Source organism: Leopardus geoffroyi, chromosome A1, assembly GCF_018350155.1.
Source record: "Leopardus geoffroyi isolate Oge1 chromosome A1, O.geoffroyi_Oge1_pat1.0, whole genome shotgun sequence".
Taxonomy (NCBI): Eukaryota; Metazoa; Chordata; class Mammalia; order Carnivora; family Felidae; genus Leopardus; species Leopardus geoffroyi.
The window spans coordinates 43,740,870-43,747,671 of NC_059326.1; the positions used below are offsets into that span (position 1 = coordinate 43,740,870).

Below are 6,802 nucleotides of genomic sequence, written 5' to 3' on the forward strand. Positions count from 1 at the left end.
GTTTGAGGTGGCACACTGCCCTGATGTTTATAGCTGCACTACCAACCACAGCCAAATTATGGAAGGATCCCAAATTTCCATCAACTGATGAATGGATAAAGAAGAGGTTGTGTATACAAACAATATTTCTCAGCCTTCAAAAAGAATGAAATCATGTCATATGCAATGATGTGGGTGGAGCTAGAGTGTATCATGCTGTATGAAACCAGTCAGTCAGAGAAAGACAAATGCCATATGATTTCATACGTATGTGGAAAGTAAGAAACAAAACAAATGACTGTGGGGAAAGGAGATGAGAGAGAGAGAGAGAGACCATAAGAGACTTTTAAAATTTTTTTAACATTTATTTATTCTTGAGAGAGACAGAGAGAGACAGAGAGAGAGAGAGCAGCAGGGGGAGTGGCAGAAAGAGAAGGAGACATAGAATCCAAAGCAGGCTCTAGGCTCTGAACTGTCAGCACACAGCCTGATGTGGGGCTTGAACCCACAAACCACAAGATCATGACCTGAGCCAAAGTTGGACTCTTAAACAACTGAGCCACCCAGGAACCCCACACCATAAGATACTCTTAATTATAGAGAACAAACTGAGAGTTGCTACAGGAGAGGTGGGCGGGGGATAGGCTAAGTGGGTGATGGGTATTAAGAAGGGCACTTGTTGTGATAAGCACTCACATATAAGTGATGAATTGCTAAATTCTGCCCCTGAAATCAGTATTACCCTATATATTAACTAACTAGAATTCAAATAAAAACTTGAAACAGAAATCAATCAATCAACCAATTAATGACTTAAAAAGAGAAAAAGAAAACACAATGGTCCAAAATCTTTGGGATGCAGCAAAAGTGGTTCTAAGAGAGAAATTTATACAAACACAGGCCTACATGAAGAAGGAAGGAAAATCTCAAATAAGGAACTTAACCTTGTACCTAAACGAGTTAGGAAAAAAAAGTCCCAAACCCAGAAAAAGGAAGGATGTAATAAAGATTAGGTCAGAAATAAATGATATAAACAGTAAAAAACAAACAAACAAGCAAAAAACAAAAACAATAGAACAAATTAATGAAACCTGGATCTGGTCTTTGAAAAATTCAACAAAATTAATAAAGCTGTATCAAGACTCATTAAAAAGAGAGAGAGAGAGAGAGAGAGAGAGAGAGAGAAATAACCCAAATAAACAAAATTACTAATGAAAGAGGAAATAACAACCAATACCACAGAAATACAAGCAATTTTAAGAGAATATTATGTAGAACTAAATGCCAACAAATTGGACAACTAGAAGAAATGAATAAATTCCTACAAAAATATAGCCTACTAACACTAGAGCAGGAAGTAATGGAAGAATTTGAACAGACCAGTTACTAGCAATGAAATTGAATCTGTAATAAAAAATCTCCCAGTGAACAAAAGTCAGACGGCTTCACAGGCAAATTCTACCAAATAATGAAAAAAGAATCAATGCTCATTTTTTTAAGTGATTCAAAAAAAAATACAAGAGGAAGGAATGCATTCAAATTTATTCTATAAGACTATTATTACCCTGATACCAAAACCAGATAAAGGCACCACAAAAAAAAAAAAAAAAAAAAAAAAAAAGAGAGAGAGAGAGAGAGAGAGAGAGAGAGAGAGAGATCCATTGGCTGTGTCTCTCATGGATATAAATGCAAAAGTTCTCAACAAAATATTAGCAAACTGAATCCAACAATATATAGTTAAAAATCATATACCGCAATAAATTGAGATTTATTCCCGGGATGCAAGAGTGGTTTAATATTCTCATAACAACCATAGTGATAATCACATCAAAAAGAAAAAGGACAAAACCACATGATCATTTCAGCAAATATAGCAAACACTTTTGACAAAGAACAACATCCATTCATGATAGAAACCTGGGATATTACTCAGCCATTGAAAAGAATGAAAACTTGCCACTTGCAGCAACATGGATAGAGATAGAAAGTATAATGCTTATTGAAGTAAGTCAGTCAGAGAAAGACAAATGCCATGTGATCTCGCTCATATGTGGATTTTGAGGAACAAAAACAGTAAAGGAAAAGAAAAGAGAGACAAACCAAGAAACAGACTCTGAACTACAGAGAACAAACTAATGGCTTCCAGAGGGGAGGAGGCTGGGAGACCGGGGTTGATGGGACATGGGGATTGAAGAGTACTCTTATCCCGATGAAAAATAAAATGAAAACAACAAAAAATAAAAATAAAATATAAAATAAAATAATAAAATAAAGTAAAATTAAATTAAATAAAATTAAAATTAAATTACATTAAATAAAAAACACATAGCACTGGAAATCCTAGCAAGAGTGATTAGGACAAGACAATAAATAAAAGGCATCCAAATCAGAAAGGAAGAATAAAATTCTCTCTGTTCACAGATGACATGAATTAATATACAGAAAGCCACAAAGAGTCCACAAGAGAAATTATTTGAACTAATAAACCTATTCAGTAGGGTCAAAGGATACAAAATCACAATACAGAAATGATGTGAAGCTTATATGGTAATAATGAATTATACAACAAAATAAATTAAGAAAACAAGCCCATTTCTTCTTTCTCCAGACCAAGGGATGGAGCCCATGCAGGCCTTTTTAGCTCACACAATCCCAGCCAGACTGTAAGCATAGAGGCCAGCCTGTGTATAGATGAGTTGAAGCTCTACATGAATGAGAATTTCATCTCCACAATCCCTGCCATCTAGGGGGATACAATGATGAGCATCAAAATTATCTGATACCACTTCACTGGAATCCTAGCTGGCTCCGTTTTTATAAAAAATTCACAGATTTGGCCACAGCCAAGAAGCATTTGCATGAAATTAATGGGAAGCCCCTTCCAGGACCTACACCTTTACTTAGCTTACAGATGTACCAGGCTGGCACATCTGGGTTCATAGAATCATGGAGCTGGCAGTGCCCTTAATGGTTCCCTTCATTTTATACAGAATAAAAAGCTGTGGCTTTTTTTTTTTTTTTTTTTTTTTTTTTTTTTTTTTTGCCAAGGCAGAACATTTTTAACTGAACTATGCCACTTATTGGAAACAACCAGAAAACAGCCTTGAGTATTTCTTCTTTGTGAGGGACCTGACCCAGATGTGGATGATGGCATATTATATGAATTCTTCGTCAAAGTCTACCCCTCCTTTTGGGGAGTCAGGGCAGTTTTGGACCAAAGAGGTATGTCTAAAGGCTATGGTTTTGTCACAGTTGCAGATGTACTGAAACAGAAGTGAGCCTTGACCGAGTGCCAGGGAGCAGTCAGCCTGGCATCTAAACCAGTGTGGCTGAGGAGTCTGGCAATCCCCACGTGAGCCAAGTGAAGTCAGTGAGGTAGAATCAGAGTTAATACTTAACAGCCACAACCCCCATTACCAGCAGTAGCAGAACTACTACACCCACTGGGGCATGACCAGAACAGAGGCAGCTACAGCTACAACTGTCCCCAGTTTGGTTACACTCAGAGCACTATGTAGACATATGAAGAAGCTGGGGATGACACATTGGAGGACCCCATGCCACAGCTGGATGTGACTGAAGCCAACAAGGAGCTCATGGACCAGAGCAAGGACCTGTAGGATGCACTGATGGACCATAACTAGCAGCCCCTGGACAGTGTCTTCAGACAGGACACAGGACAAGCCAAAATGGACTATGTGAGGGAGATAAGAGACTCTTTTTAACAACAACAACAACAACAACAACAACAACAACAAATATTGGAAAACTTTAACTTTGGGGAAATAATTTGTAAGAGTTTAGTAATTGACTAGTCTAGTCTGAGATTATGACTATTCCTGAAACACTGCTGCCTTCATTTGAGAGTGAGACATGTGAGTTTGAAAACCAAAGGACCAATTCATAATATTTGAACAAAGTTCCAAAAAAAAAGAGAAAAAAAAAGAAGAAAAGTAAACAATCCCACTTACAATATCATAAAAATGAACAAAATACTGGGGCACTTGGGTGGCTTAGTTGGTTAAGCGACCAACTTCGGCTCATGATCTCATGGTTTGTGAGTTTGAGCCTCGTGTCAGGAGCTCAGAGCCCAGAGCCTGCTTCAGATTCTGTGTCTCCCTCTCTCTTCGCCCCTCCCTGCTTTCATTCTCTTTCTGTCTGTCTCTCTCTCTCTGACTCTTTCTCAAAATAAACATTAAATTTTTTTTAAATAGAATAAAATACTTAATGATAAACTTAACCAAGGAGGCAAAAGGCATGTACACTGAAAACTACAAAACACTGATAAAAATAATTTTTAAAAGATACAGATAAATGGAAAGGTATCTTGTGTTTATAGCTTGGAACACTCACTGTTGTTAAAATGTCCATACTACCCAAAACAATGTACAGATTCAATGCAATCTCTATCATGATTTCAATGGCACTTTTCACACACACACACACACACACACACACACACACACACAGAAAAATATTCCTAAAATTCTATGGAACTAAAAAGGACCCCAAATAGCCAAAACAACCTTGACCAAAAGAAGAAAAAAGCTTCAGGACACACACTTCCCTATTTTTAAAACATATGAAAAAGGTACAGTAATTAAACCTGTATGATACTGGACAAAAAACACACCTGTAGACCAGTGGAACAAACTTGAGAGCTCAAAAATAAATTCATACGTATGTGGTCTCCTGATTTACAACAAGATTGCCACATTAGGGAGGATGATTCTGGGAAAACTGGAAATATACGTGCAATGGAATGAAACTGGACCCTCCTCTTACACCATCCACAGTTATCAAGTCAAAATAAAGACTAAGGAAGATGTTCAATTGTAAAATTCCTAGAAGGAAACATAAAGGAAAAGCTTTGTTATTCCTTGGGTATGACCATCAGAAACACAAGGAACAATAGCATAAATAGATCAGTCAGAATATATCACACAAAAAAACTTCTGCATGGCAAAGGAAAAATCAACAGCATGAAAGGCAAAATGGAAAAATCAACAGAATGAAAAGGCAGAAAATATTTTCAATATATATGTACTAAGAGGTTAATAGTATATATATATATATATATATATATGTATATATATATATATATATATATATATATATCACTCATAATTCAATGGCAAAGTAAACAAATGACCCAATTAAAAATGGTCAAATGACTTGAGTAATGACATGTCTCCAAAGATCACATACAAATGACTAAAATGTATATGAAAAAATGATCAATTTCACTAGTAATCAGGGAAATGCAAATCAAAAACACAATTAGATCTCAACTTATACCTGTTAGGATTGCCATTATTAAGAAAAAATAACAAACAAAACCCCCAGAAAATAAGTGTTGGCAACCATGTGGAAAAATTAGAACCCTTGTACATTACTACAGGGAATGTAAACTGGAGCAACCACTGTGGAAAAAAGTCTAGAGGATCCTTCAAAAAATTAGAAATAGAACTACCATGTGATCTTGCAATACCACTTCTGTATGTTTATCTAAAAGGTCTGAAGTCATAATCTTGAAGAGATGTTTGCTCTCCCATGTTCATTGTACCATTATTCACAATAGCCAAGAAATAGAAACCACTCATATTTCTATCGACAGAGAATTAGAAAATGTGGAATATATATATAAATGTACATTGAAAACTACAAAACATTGCTGAAAATAATTTTTAAAAGATACAGATAAATGGAAAGGTATTTTGTGTTCATGGGTGGAAGACTTACTGTTGTTAAAATGTCCATACTACCCAAACATACACACACATATATGTACATATATACACATATGTGTGTCTGTATGCATGTATGTGTATATATACATATACATATACATACATATATATATTAAAATCCTGTTTTATGCTACAACATGGATTAATTTTGAGGACATTCTGTTAAGTGAAGAAGCCAGTTACAGAAGGGTAAATATGCATAATTCCACTTACATCTATCTTATACCTAAGATAGTTAAAATCATTGAAACAGAAAATAGAATGTTGGTTGCCAGTAGCTGAGGGAAGGATAAATGGGAGTTGCTGTTCAGTGAGTATAAAGTTTCAGTCATGAAATAAAAGTTCTGGAATTCTACTGTGTAGTATTATGCTCATCATTAACAATAATGTAGTATACACTTAAGTTTTTATTAAATGGGTTGATTTCATATTATGTGCTGCTTATCACAATTTTTGTCTGAAATGTAGTGGCGGCTAGATTGAAGAAGAGATTTGGAATAGGAGGACGTACTAATGTGGGATAGTTAGGATTATAATGGGAAATGGAAGAAGTCTTGATTTAGGATGGTAACAGATGATTTTTTACAAATTTATTTTTCTCAGTTTTGAGAGAAAGAATTGCTGTTCTATATTAGATGCATGATAGATGCAGAAAGAGAATGAAATGAGAATATTAATAACAGAGGATGTTTTCAGATGAAAGGAGAAATTAAAATTAGACAAATGTGAAAATCTGGGAAAAAACGAAGAATTTTAAGTCCGTTTTTGCCATCTGTTGCCTACTGCAGTTTGGCAATTTTGTATCATTTGGCATTTTAAAGATAGGTAACACTTGGCAAATAATAAGTGTATCTTTTTAGGCATTTAGTACAAATAGTACCAAAGTGTAGAAGTAGATCTTTTAAAAAAATCTGCCCAAACAAAAAAAAAGCAAAACAAAAAGTCTGAACAGGACTTCATTAATAAAAATATTTAAGATTCAGTATGGAAAAGGGACACAAAAAGTTGGTCAACATACTTTAAGGAAATCAAAAAAAAAAATAAGAAATCTCTTTAGAGTGACTAAAAAACCC

The 6,802-nt window shown here is 35.1% G+C and overlaps 1 pseudogene; it reads left to right on the forward strand.

The window, feature by feature from the left end:
• The first annotated feature begins 2,160 nt into the window (after positions 1-2,160).
• LOC123608830 lies at positions 2,161-3,704 on the forward strand (annotated as a pseudogene).
• The last annotated feature ends 3,098 nt before the right edge of the window (positions 3,705-6,802 follow it).